The sequence below is a fragment of the Schistocerca nitens genome, chromosome 5 (assembly GCF_023898315.1).
Source record: "Schistocerca nitens isolate TAMUIC-IGC-003100 chromosome 5, iqSchNite1.1, whole genome shotgun sequence".
NCBI lineage: Eukaryota > Metazoa > Arthropoda > Insecta > Orthoptera > Acrididae > Schistocerca > Schistocerca nitens.
Window position 1 is genome coordinate 461353530 of NC_064618.1, and position 14532 is coordinate 461368061.

General features: G+C 45.7%; 1 protein-coding gene and 1 pseudogene across 1 annotated transcript in view; one reads left to right on the plus strand and one right to left on the minus strand.

Annotated features, from left to right (window-relative positions):
- LOC126259218 (L-lactate dehydrogenase) overlaps positions 1-14532 on the minus strand; it is a 298642-nt gene that overhangs the window by 257790 nt on the left and 26320 nt on the right. The window lies entirely within an intron of this gene.
- Positions 11497-11614, plus strand: LOC126261455 (5S ribosomal RNA; annotated as a pseudogene).

Below are 14532 nucleotides of genomic sequence, written 5' to 3' on the forward strand. Positions count from 1 at the left end.
CGTACGAGTGCTACACTCTTTGGCACTTGTTGAGAAACTTCAATGTGTTTAGCTGTGGTTTTTATGACGTATTTATATCAGCAAAAATTTTATGTATAGGTAAGACATTGTTCACATTATTGGGTCTAGCAAGTCATTGCAATAGACGGATGTGGTATGATTATGCATTAAAAACTCTCATTCAGAGCTAAGGAAAATACAATGTGCTCAGACGAAACCTCGTAGTTTTCCAAATGCAGCTTAAGAAAAGTTAAAACATAAAGTTACTTGCGGTTTGCGGCACCGCATAAAACACCTCAAAAATTTTTGTGGAGATTGCATTAAACGGTTCTTTTTCTTTTGTTTCAGGTGATACATAATTACCAGAAATGACTACACCTCAAGACAGAACCCAGTGTGTGGTGTGATATATGGGAGCGAAATCACCCCATTGCAGTCCAAAGAAATAGTCAACGAGAGTTAAAAAAACAGCCACCAGACGTTAAGACGATTAACTTTGGTATCTTAAGTTCCTAATCACTGGAAACGTACATAGTGAAGTTCAACCAGAACATTTACATCTGATGTAATGGCACAGAAGATTAGAGAGACATTCCAAAGAATCGTGTCAAAGGCAGTTCTCCAGCATGACGAGGGATAAATATCCCCCACTCAACAGCTGGCAAGTTGCTGCATAAACTACTTCGCCTGCACTCCTACAAAGTTCAAATTGTGAAAGAAGCGAAACGAGTTACAGTTTCGCCACGAATTTGCTACTGAGATGCTAGACCAGATGTGGCCAAACCAAAACTATCTAGAAAATCTCACTTTCTCTGACGAAGCACCCTTCCACACAGGTTGGAAGGTTAATCGGGACAACATTCGCATTAGGGTTCAGAAAACCCCCAGGCACAGCGAGAAGGTGAATATGTGGTGGGTGCTGAACAAAGACAGCATAGTTGGACCATTTTGCTTTATCAGACAAACAGTAATAGGAACCTGAAGTGCATCTTTATGTTTTAGAGGCATATTAATTGATTCATCAACTTTCAGGAATGTAGTCACATAAATTCTGTTTTTTTTTTCTTTTTATAATATTTCGTCTGGACACCTTTCCTCCTCCTACAAAGTGAATCGACAGACTGAAGTTACACTATTCTTTCCATTGTTTTAAACTACAGAATCAAATGCGGCCTTCCAACAGGATGGTGCACCACTGCACTGGTCCTTATTCGTGACTTTCTGGACTGAAAGATTGCACAACAATAGCTAGCATGGATCAGCCAAGTGGCCAGCACGTCAGGATATAACCCCTCTGGATTTGTTCCTGTGGGTTATATGAAAGACATTGTGTATACCTCGCCTGTGAGTCAGCTTGGCGATCTATAGAAAAGCAATAGCCCCCATCGCCCCAGACTTGCTTGTGTGCATATGGACTGAGATACAGTATTATCTAGACATTTTACAGATTATGGAAGGAGGCCACGTAAAAGTAAATTAATTTGTGGTACAAAACTTTTTGAGGCACTTTACATGATGTATGTATGAAGTATCTATGTCGTATAGCCTATTTGCATTTGAAAATCAGAGACGTTTCATGTGGACACTCTGTCATTCTGTGTACAGGGAATTTGACATATGAGGCGCAGGCGCTGGGTCTGGCAGTGCACAGAAAACATTTCTGGGGAAGTTGGCCGGCCGCTGTGGCCGAGCGGTTCTAGGCGCTTCAGTCTGGAACCGCGCGACCGCTACGGTCGCAGGTTCGAATCCTGCCTCGGGCATGGATGTGTGTGATGTCTTTAGGATAGTTAGGTTTAAGTAGTTCTAAGTTCTAGGGGACTGATGACCTCAGATGTTAAGTCCCAAAGTGCTCAGAGCCATTTGAACCATTTGAACCACCTCCAACTTCTCGCAGCACAATAAGTAACTTTCCAGCCAATTCATCATCCAGATTAATGGTCGACAAGTTGCATCTTTAATATTCGTTTACTATGTCAGTGGCACTAATTTAATTTTGCTCATCATTTAAAGGTAGAAAGATGACATCTCTATTTGGGCATACTGAAATATTCGCCCATTACATGCAGTATTCGGTCAAAGCAGTCCATAATTCTGAGAGGTGTGTTTACATTGCATTTGCATAGGGATAAGCAGATAAAGGATAGCCCTGGTGCAGAGCCCTCTGCAACTGCACCTGTTCTGAAAGATTATCATTAATCTTGATTGGGATGCACGATCTTTATACACATACAAAGATAATTTTCATGAATTTCCTATCAAATCCTATTTTATCCATGAATCTTTCAAAGTGTGAGGCGTTGGCCCGGTTTGGGCCCCTTCCTCACATTTTAATTCCAGATTTCTATAAACTAAATTAGAGTTCACGGTTTTTCATTTCTGATTTAATGTCAGCTTTGCTCTGTCTGTCAAAATGAGTGGCTACAATGTTCAGGTGTAATGGGTCTCCAGTTAATTTCATTCCACAACTTTATGTTTCACTTAGGATTACAATGTTGCAGTTGCTGTTCTGCGAAGTAGCCTTCTGGCCAAAGTTCTGTTCACTCGCCTGTGTTTTGCTAGACAACAGAAACGGCATGTGCAGCCAAGAGTATGTCGTAGATAACAGGACGTGTAGCTTTGCTGTGTCCTCTGCTAGACTGACATGCCGTCTTCTCCTTAGACATAACGCACAGACAACGCAGAGGGCCAGCGGTAGGACATTGACTTTAGCTTTCAGTTATGGAGGCTGGATAAGTGGATGCCAAATAATGCTCTTTATGGGTCAAGCCGGAAAGGGAGGAAAGCAGGCAGCAGAGATTTCAGGGCTAATAGCATCTCCAGACTAGTCAGTTCAGATAAGCACTCAGTAATACATGTTTGGTATTTGGCTAAGTTCTTGTGAGAGAGTAAATCTGGTACCGGTAAGTCGAGCCGGAGGGATGGTTTGAAGGTACACTTTTTGTCCGAGGTGGGGGGATGAGTTTGGTTCGCTCTTCTTTGCTATACACGCCGGTGGGAGCGTAAATATTATTGTTCTGCCCACCAATTGGTCATGGGGGAGGCTCGGACACACTGCTCCAAGCTCAAGTGAGGAGCCACAGAAAGCGGAAACTTGATCATTCGGTTGTGAAATTCTGAACTCAGTAGGTTTCATTTATACTGGGTCATTTTGACAGCAGACTTCGAACTCGGCAGTTTTCATTGTCCTAGGTCATCCTGACTATATTCGGTATTAGGAGAGGACAGACTTTCTGTCCAAGCTGTCTTTGAAAGAACAACTGCTCATTTCGTGCAACTTAGGAAGTTTTCAGTAAGCTGTAAGTCGCCAATATTGGAGCTAAATATTTCCGGCTTGCATTGACTGGGTCAATGAAGAGTGTAGTTGCACTGGGGGTGGGGGGTGGGGGTAGGGGGGCTGGGGTGAGGAGGGGGGGATGGTGGTGGTAATGAGCCAGAGGGACCAGCGGAAACACTGCTGACAGTAAGGAAGACTTTCATTCAGTCTTGGTACCTGCTTCGTCGTGGCTCTGTGAAGCAAACAGACCTCAGTCGACCGTCGCTGGCTGGCCGGAGTGGCCAAGCGGTTCTAGGCGCTACAGTCTGGAACCGCGCGACCGCTACGGTCGCAGGTTCGAATCCTGCCTCGGGCATGGATGTGTGTGATGTCCTTAGGTTAGTTAGGATTAAGTAGTTCTATGTTCTAGGGGACTGATGACCTCAGAAGTTAAGTCCCATAGTGCTCAGAACCATTTGAACCATTTTTCGACCGTCGCTGGCACTGACAGGAGCGGCGGTTTCCACCCTGGTGAGAGATTGCTGTGTAGGCACCCAGCAATGCTGACAACAGGCCCGTGGACAGTCGGTGGGCATTGTAGGCCACAGTAATGACGTCAGAGGTGCGTAAGCGCTCCATCGGCGTCGGAATCTGGGATGGCTCCTCGCATCTGCACATGGTCACCACGGCGGTGTGTGTAGACTGCTGAGTGTGCGAGCTAACGTCCCAAAGATATTCGGGCTAACATGCGGTTTCTCTTCGTAGAAATGTCTTGGCTCAAACTCGTCTAGGGGTTGAACCGCACGTGTAGCAATACACATCCTAAATTAGACACTTGTGACCCTTTGGTTAAATTGTCTGGCTGATGGCAAGTTTGAGAAATACAAAGTTAACATAACATATAATAACAGTAATAATAATATCGAGAACTAGATTAACGACCCATAAATGATGTAGGCCACACAGTGGCGATTTGGTTAGAATAATGTTTATTCAGTGAGCAAACTAAGAGCGAGAGTGGTCGTATTTAGAGTTACTGTTACAATCGAGCGCATATTCATTTGACAAGGTTCGATCTCGCGAAGTACAAGTTATGTACGCGAAAAGTTAGAGTTCACCGCTCATAGACTAGTCCCGCTATACCACACAACGCGAAATTTCCTAAGTCGTTTCACTTCCTAGCTGCCTAAAGACCGACTGTACGCTTTCGCGTCTCAGTCCGAACTCATTTGTTTAGCTCAGACTCCACAATTCTACTTGATTTATGTGCCTTGCTTAAATTCCATGGAACCTGCATTTTGACGCCATCTACACACCATTCTCTCTGTCTTTTCTTTCCATCATCTGCATAACCAACATATTCCCCACATCCTGATCGTTTCCGGTCATCCCTTCATCATACGGCAATCTGATGAAGCCAGGGACTATTATCATCTATCCCCCCCCCCCGCCCCCCTCCTCAGACGCCTGCTGTCTCCAAGCAGCACGTCCTAACATATTAATAATAAATCCTACCCTAACACAGACATACAAACTTATGTAAAAGAACGTTAATGACCTACGCTATACACAAAAGAAAAAATATCCAAAAACCACAAAACACTATACATATCACCTGCCACTTCACCCTCTATGAGTACTGAGTGTGAAGTTACCTTCGATTTGTTGCTCATGCTTCTGCTTCTTCTTCTTTGCCTCTTCCCTCACTTTCATTCCCATCCCTCCCCCCATGGAATTGCTTTAGATGCATCCTTTAATGGTCAGAGACGGCTAGCACACGCAGTTGTTGACCTTGCCAGCAGCTGCATCTTTACATTTACTGGTGTTGTAGTTTCACTACTTAGTGCAGGCCCTGATATTCCGTTGCCAACTTCTTATTTTTTCCCTTTGGCATGCATGGACCTATTGGCATAAGTTATAAAGGGATAACATTTCCACTCTCTTTACTGCTCCTTCTTGCTTATCCAATGCCTTAGTATTTGCCTGCTGGACCTTTCTCCACACTTGACTTACCGTTCTTGCAAATTATGTGACGAACTCTCCATTCCTGATTCGTTTCTGTCCTAATCATGTCGAATGGTAATGGCATCTTCTACGCATACATCATAAGTGGTGACCCTGTGCTAGTGCGCAGTTTGGAGTTGTACGCACGTACTGTGAAGGATAAATGCGTGTTTCAATTTGAATGGTGTGCATTCACATATTAACTAAGCATCTTCCAAATTATCTGATGAACTCTTTGTGTCCTTCGTTAGCTTCCAGATGAAGTGGAGTTGTTCTTAACTTTTTCACTTTTAATAAAAAATACAGCTCTTTCATCAGATCTGTATGAAGTCTATGCACTGATGCATAATTACTGTCTTCGGCACCTCAAAGTTCAGTTCCCCTGTTAACTAACGCTTGGGCGACTGTGACTGCCAGCTGGTCCAGCATCTGCACCATCTCGAGAAACGAGGAAAATGGTCTATTACGGTCAGCGCAAAACGATTACGTGCTGGTCTTCGTTTGAATGATCGTAACACGTCCAGTCTACCAACACAATCAAAATAAACAGTTCCATAGCTTCTCGCAATGTCTGCAATAGTATCTGTTCCTGATTCAAATCTACTCACTGTGCATATTCCACGTAATTTCTGACATACTGACAGCCTTCTGTCGCTCTTCCCTTCTACCAATACTTCTCCTCGACTCTCCAAGTCGTCACCCTGCATCCTCCATAGCCTGATAAGATGTGATCATGCATTTCACGAGGTACTTCTTGCTTCAACTCTGCTGGCACAACCACCAATGGTCCTAATTTCGTTTCTCAACACAACAATTCCTCATACATGCTAAACTGCTGTTGTCTGCTATACTTTTTACACTCCTTGTCAACGTTTTGTGTTGTTTGCCATTCCACAAGATCCTGATCCAGTGGTTGTGCTACTTCTATTTTATTTCTTAACTCGTCCATATTGCCAAGCTCCTTCCCTGGTTTGTGGATTATTTCCTACTCAGATTCACTGAGTTTTAATGTCCATCTCATCATTCTACTAGATGGTTCCCTCAGACCTTGTAACTACTTGGAAGCAACATGGTCCATCACTACCTTGAACTTCCTTCTGCGTAGGTAATGCTAGATGTATGTTACTCTGTACACGAAAAAAAAAGGATTTCTCTCTCTTATAGAATAATTCTACGCCACCCTATTCAAATGTCTTGATGCAAAGGCAACAGAATTTTTTTGGCTGCCGATCTCTTGGTTCAAAACACACACAAGGCGTGGTTCTGTGCATCACAAGACAATATTAACTACTTCTGAAAGTCTGGAAAGACCAACACTGAATTCACTGTTAACACCTTATTTAATTCGACAGACAGTCCCTGACATTCTTCTGACCATACAAAAACTTGACACTCTTCTTCAGCAATTGCGTAAATGGTCGTGCAATATTTGCAAATACCAATGGTCGAACGTCACTGTCCACTACTTGTAACGTATGGGTTCCAACTCCCCTCCTACCTACTAACTCTCTTGAGGGCACTGACACATGCACTCCTGTGTTTTATTATATTCCCTATCATCTGCAACACTCACTAAGGCACAATCGGCTTCGTATTCGTTTTTACTGCATTTATCTTTATTGGGAAGTCATTTCGACGGCTCTTAAGTTTAATGGGTACTTCTTACGCTGAGACCTCTCCTATTACCTCTATATCACTGCCGTTGATACTATTTTAATTAAATCATCGGACGTGTAAGTCATCCTTATTACCCCTCTGTGGCAGGTAGCATTGCCTCTGCACACGCCCTGCGCGTTCACAATTAAAATATTTCATATTCGACGTGAACACACTTCTCTGATCCCTCATATCTGTCGACACTTCAGTTTCTTCATACTCTAATGCTAATCTAACCGCTGCTCGGAGATCTTTAGACAACCCAGTGCACACCCTCTTAGACATCTCTGGTGCTAAACATCTCAGCAAAGGATCATGTATACACTGCTCAGCATCTTGTAGCACTACCTCATAATTATGTACAGTCAGTTTCCTAATCCTATCGGTGAAATCTTCAGCTGCTTCGTTATTCCTTTTGGAAACCATACTCGACTATTAACGGAAAACTGTGCAGTACCTTTGTTATAATCCTTGCCTGAGTTCATCAAATAATCTCTGCATTGTGCAGCAGCTCTGTGCACTGCGCAAACGATTTGGCTTCTTCCATTAAACGTATCCCTTCTGTCTGTAATAATCGCTTATGTGACCAACTCTGGGTGTCTGCCGATTACCTGAGATCATCCACAAACGCTAACAAATCCCCAGACAACCTACCAGAAAAGGGGAACAACGTTAGTCACAGCCAGATCCACCCCTAGATCCTGTGACTTTACTACCTCTAGTTACTCACTTTTCTCCGATAGTATATTATCTGAAACCACTTTGTGTGCCCGTAGTTGAGCTACCTTCTTCACCAATAACTGTACCTCCTCTTCACTGGTGCCACCTTGTGTCTTATTTTACCACTGTAACACCGTTACTCATTTTCACGAATTAATAATCCAATACAACACAGAACTAATAATCCATCAACTACCTTCTTCTTTTCCCGAATCATGAACCACCTGTCTAGCTATGAGCTTCAAACGATTACTAATAAAGTAAAAAAAACTGCTTCAGACTTGATAAAAGAGGCAGAATGCCCAAGCAGCTTGGACTGTGTACAACACACAAGTACGTACGACTCATCTCTAGAAGTCTCCTTAAAAGGTGATAAGACAACTGGTGACCCTGGTTTTACAAAAGTAACCATACTGTTATCACGCCCCTTGATCCTCGACGGCAGGATTGTCACCACAGATGAACAAAATAGTCTCACTCACCCCAGATGACGATGTCACAGGGTGTGGCTCAGATACATTGGTGTGGGGATGCCACGCTCTCCAGTGTTGGCTGTGCCGAGGGCGGATCCTCTGACACCACTCTGAAGAGTGCAGTTGCATCCAGGTGGGTGATTGGTAGTGGTGATGGGCTGGACGGCCCAATGGAAACAGTGCTGACAATAAAGAATGCTTTTGTTCAGTCTCGGTACACGTTTTGTCATGGCACGGTTAACCAAAACACGCCTCACTCAGCTGCTCTGAGCCGGCGCTGACTGCTGGCGGTGGCTTCCACCCTGGTGATTGGATTATGTGTAGGTACCCCAGCAATGCTGACACCATGCCCGTGGACAGTCGGTGGCCTCTGCAGGTCGTGGTCACGACGTCGGTGGCGCGCTATTGCTCCGTCGGCAGCAGCGCCTGCGATGGCCTCTTGCCTCCGCATATGACCACCGCGGCTGCGTGTGAAGACAGCTGTGAGTGGGATTAGACCAGGTTGATCCGATGCTCCCTGACAGGATTAGGACGGCTGATAGCACTCTGTTACTAAGTCCCAGTAAGGGAACTCAGGCGCGGACGGCAGATTGGTAATGCTATATGAAACTTTCTCGGTTTTCTTGCCGCATCAATTCGGGATAAAATCTCAAGCTTTCGACGATATCCTCCTTCGTCATCGTCAGGAGCAACTGACTGTCTCAGAGTCTCAGAAGAGAACCGTTTTGAACACGCTGATATATAGAGCAAAAACTGTTTCTGACGAGGACCACTTAAGGTCCGAGTTTAACCATCTGAAGTACGTGTTCCGAAAGAATGGCTATGGTACAACGTTCTCCAAAAAGGGAAACGTGAAAATGCTGCACACTCACAGGATGAAACACCGATTGCAGTTCTTCCTTTTTGTGACGCTGTTTCCAGCAAAATAGGAAGAGTCCTGCGTAGACGGGGTATAAGACCGACTTTTCGTCCTCCTAAAAAAATTAAGGAGATGATGCGCCCGATTAAGGACAATCTCGGCCTCAGGGTCCCTGGAGTTTATAATATCCCCTGTGAGTGTGGAGGCAATTATATAGGTCAGATAATTCGTACCGTTTCCGACCGCTGTGCAGAACACCAACGCCATATTAAAAATAGAGAACTGTAGAAATCGGCAATTGCGGAGCACAGCCTCATGAGCAAACATAAAATATTGCTCGATGAAACAAAAATTCTGCCCCATGCCTCCACGTACTGGGATTCTGTTATTAAGGAGGCTGTTGAAATAACAATGAGCCAAAAGAATTTTAACCGCGATAGCGGATACCATCTGAGCTGTGCATGCAAACGGACGCTTGATGCAGAGAAGCAGCAGAGACGTTCCTTCCAAGGTTTACGTTCAAACGGAAGCGGTGGCGCCACCGGTGCACACATTGACACCGTCTGCGACAGCAGTACGTAATCGCCGCCCAATCACAAGCCGACCAATCAGAAGCCGTCCACGGGCTGTAAAAGGCTACCACAGCAGCAGTGAAGACAGTCAGTTGCTCCTGACGATGACGATGGAGGATATCGTCGAAAGCTTGAGATTTTATCCAGAATTGACGTGACAAGAAAATCGAGAAAGTTTCATATGTAAGTGCCGTCGCGAAAGACTTCGTTCCGATTGGTAAGGCTGTGGCACCAAGTCCTGTGACTAACAAAGTGCTGACGGCAGCAGGCGCATCCCGGTCTCGAATCAATGGCTGCGATTGTGTGCTGCTTCTGATAACATCATTTGAAAACACAAGGCGTGAAAACATTTTAAGAAATTCTTTGTTTTGCTCTGTGTGACAAAACCCAAATACGTCCCTCACACGACCTGCTACTCCAGTACACATGAAGACATTTAGTTACATGCAATCTGTGGTAACACAGAGGAGAAGAATGCCGCAATTCGCATTTGCACTGGATACGGACTGATGTCACATTCTACTGCGGATTTTCGTGATTTTTATCGCCACAGTATGTACATACGTGTATTGTGTGTTTGCTGTATATATGTATCTCTCTCTCTCTCTCTCTCTCTGTGTGTGTGTGTGTGTGTGTGTGTGTGTGTGTGTCTGTCTCAATGTGTGATTCTGAAGAAGGTTTTGTTTCTAGTGTTTAGCACTTTTCATTGCATACTCCAAAAGGTAGAGTAGCTGCTCAAGTAACGACCCATAGGAGTACCAGGAACTTTTCAGAAAAATATGAGGTGAGTTGGTAGTGGGGCCGAAGGAATCCGAATATTGGAAATACCTGAGAGGGGATTCCACTTTCAACATCTGCCTTGCAACCGAGGGAAATCTCACTAAAACCTTGGCCAGAAGCGAGGGACTGAAGTCTTTTTTAAATTTAATTTCAGGACGGTAGGTCCTAGTCAAGAAAAGCTAGTGTACTTGAATGTCTGTTTGCACACGTGTACACCGAGTAAAGTCGATGACTTGCTTGAAATTTAAAATGTAGCTGCTGGCGTTGAGAGTCACAGAACCGTACCGTACCGCTTGTTTGATGGGCCTGGGAGACCGGTTTGTCTCGAAGGATCACATGTACATAGCTCCATACTTTCTATCTAATAACTAGGGTTACGAAAATGACGTTGATAGGATCATGAGTGCTACTTGATCAGTAGTTGCATGCGTGATTTATGGACTATGAAAGATTCTAGTTGTCTTCATTTTGGGAGGGTTTGTTCTGGGGTCAGGTGGATTGATTTCTATGTTTCGGATGAGGGTACAGGGCGATAACAGTATTATGTTGAAAAGTTCTTTGGCTTTGTCTGAATAATGGTTCATATGGCTCTAAGCACTATGGGACTTAACATCTGAGGTCATCAGTCCCCTAGACTTAGAACTACTTAAACCTAACTAACCTAAGGACATCACACACATCCATGTCCGAGGCAGGATTCGGACCTGCGACCGTAGCAGCAGCGCGGTTCCGGACTGAAGTGCCTAGAACCGCTCGGTCACAACGGCCGGCGCTGTCTGAATGACCTGAGGGATTTTGTCAACGTTAAGTTTGTGGATAGCTCTCTGTTTGGTTGGTACTGGCTAGCATCCAGGGAAGTTCTGGATTCGCTGAGCGTTAGTGATGTTAGTGCCACAGGCCACGGACCACATCTCACAACCATATGTAATTTCTGGGGAGGATCATTTTGAAAATTCTCATTTTTGATTAGAAGTTTGCCCATTTTCCTTCTTCCACGCGATGAAGTCTAAAAACGACGCCGGATCCTTTATTGAAAACGTCAATGACGCAATTTTTAAATGTCAGGCTCTTGGCGAATTTCATGCCAATGTCTGCATGCTGTTTTTCCAGGAAAGGACTGTGTCATTGATTCTGATATGATGATCTCTGAGGATTATTTTAAGTAAATAATATTTAAGAAGCAACGGCCTTGCCGCAGTGGATACACCGGTTCCCGTGGGATCACCGAAGTTAAGCGCTGTCGGGCGTGGTCGGCACTTGGATGGGTGACCGTCCAGACCGCCATGCGCTGTTGCCATTTTTCGGGGTGCACTCAGCCTCGTGATGCCAATTGAGGAGCTACTCGACCGAATAGTAGCGGCTTCGGTCAAGAATACCATCATAACGACCGGGAGAGCGGTGTGCTGACCCCACGCCCCTCCTCTCCGCATCCTCCGCTAAGGATGACACGGCGGTCGGATGGTCCCGGTAGGCCACTCGCGGCCTGACGACGGAGTGCTTTTTTTCTAAATAATATTTCAGATACAAAGGAATTAAAGACACTAGCTGCCAGTGGGCAGTGAATTAGATCAGTGGGGCGAGTTGAAAATTTGTGCCGGATCAGGCTTCGAACTTTGGTCTCCTGCTGCTAGATGCGCTGACTACTACGCCATCCGGACACCGTAGTCGCCGTAAACGCACAGACTACCCTACCACGCCTCCCGTCAGACCCAAATTTTCGCCTTGTACCACACATTTCTGATGTAGTGCTCCTGTTCATTAGCCTCATTACTCAAGGCATTTCGTCGATACCCGTAATTGTTCGTGCTTAATGTGCGTGTGCTGAAGGGATCATTAGACACGAAATAGCCGGCCGTGGTGGCCGAGCGGTTCCAGGCGCTTCAGTCCGTAACCGCGCTGCTGCTACGGTCGCAGGTTCGAATCCTGCCTCGGGCTTGGATGTGTGTGATGTCCTTAGGTTAGTTAGGTTTAAGTAGTTCTAAGTCTAGCGGACTGATGACCTCAGATGTTAAGTTCTACAGTGCTCAGAGCCATTTGAACCAGACACCAAATATACAGGGTGAAAAGTATTTAAAACGACAAGCTCTGGGAGGTTGTAGGGGACATCAAAACAAATATTTTTCCCTAATGTCATTTTTTCCTATGACGATTATTTAAACCTGTGGAGGCCGTATTGCGCTCTTCAGTAGTAGGCAACTGCTGTCCACCAGTGACATAGTGCATTGTCTCTGTTTACTAATGGAGCGATACACCTGGAGTGAGTACACTGATGTGGTTGGTGCGTACTACGTAGCGCACCACAACGGTCGAGCTGCACAGCGGGTTTATCAACAGCAATATCCTAATGGATCATACAACCTTTGCTGCTGTGTACCAACGTCTGCGTGAGACCGGGTCATTAAGCAGATTACCTGGACAGCGACGCCGTCGCACGGTAAGAACGCTGCGATTTGAGGAAGCTGTCTTACAGCATGTGGAGCGGGGTCCTTCAATCAGCACTCGTGTGATTGCACGTAACACGGGGACGAATCAGACGAATGTAAGAACAGTCCTTCGACAGCAGTTGTTACGTCCATTTCACTTACAGTGTGTCCACAACCTGGAACCAGTTGGTTATCTACCCAGAGCACAGTTTTCCCAGTGGTACCTGGAACAGTGGCAAATGCATCCTACATTTCCATCCTCTGTGTTGTTTACCGATGAAGCAAAGTTCGGGCGTGATGGAGTCTTCCACATGCACAATTCGCATGTTTGGAGTGAGGATAACCCAAATGGCACAGTTACTAGTGCTCATCAAGTGCGGTTCTTCGTTAACGTGTGGGTCGGTGTTCTTGGGGACTGTTTAACTGGGCCATATCTGCTACCTAGACCATTAAATGGCAGACACTATTACAATTTTCTCGCCAGAGCATTTCTAGAATTGCTGGAAAACGTCCCGCTCCCTATAAGACAACGGATGTGGTTCCAACATAACGGGACGCCGGCACATTTCAGTCGTCGATTCCTGGACCGACGGTTCCCAGAAACGAGGATTGGCAACTCCTGTTGCATCAGAAGAGGATCTGCTTGCCCGGATAGTAGCAGCAGCAGGAACATTTCAGGATACTCCTGGGGTTTTTGCCCGTGTCAGACAGAACATGATCCGACGGTGTAACCTTTGTTTACGTGTCAATGGAGGCATTTTTGAAAATCTACTGTATTGAAATTGCGTTGTGTTAATGTGTTGCCTCTTGGTCATAAAAAAATGGAAAAGTGTTTGTTGGTTTAATTAGTTTGCTAAGAGAGAAATCTTCCACTACCGGTTTAAATACTCCTCATAGGAAAAAATGGTATTAGGGAAAAATGTTTGTTTTGATGTCCCCTACAATCTCCCAGAGTTTGTCGCTTTAAATACTTTTCACCCTGTATAAGTAAATAATATCGTTTAGTTCTTGTCAGCGATGCCATCGAAGCTTGTGTCCCGCAAGGCTCTGCTTTGGGCCCCATAGACTACTTCTCATGCAGTCGCAGATTCAAAATTTAATGCGTTTGCTGTTACGCGTTGACATCCTACGACTGCGGGAAAGAAGCGTTCGCTGCGCTGCTGGAGGAGTCTCTGCGGCCCAGCTGCTCGGGCTGTCGGCAGCCTCGCCTAATGCCGGGTTCCCGCCTTTCAGCCGGAGAACGTTACCGGCGGTGCTGACGCCGGCGATCGCTGATGGTAGCCCGGCGGCCGGCAAACTACTACTGAGCGCCGCCGAGCGGGGCCTTTATCGCTCAATCGGTGCCGCGCGATCACGGCGCCGGCACGCAGCTGTCGCTAGATGGCTATCTCCCAGCGCGTGTCAGGGCCGGCCGGCTGCTATTTGGCCGACACCTGACACCGCGGCGAGCCGGGGCGCGGCGAGGCGCTGACCCGACCAACCGCCGCCGCCAGGCTCGGCTTCCGAGCTGACCGTAGCCTGCCCGTGGTCTGCTGAAAACTGGCGAGAGACAGAGCTAGAGTTGGGCTACAATGTACTTTCCCATAGTAGTGAACTCTATTAATGTTTCTTTCAGTAACTGGGATTTTTACGTGTGATTTGTCACAGATTTGAAACATGTTTTACGAATTCGCATCTTGTATCCCTCCGCACTCTAGCAACGTTAAAATGTTCCTGGTGTAATTTACCACCGTAGCCGTTACACTGTGATTAGTCGCAAGTAACAACTAACGGACACTGGCAAGTACCATGT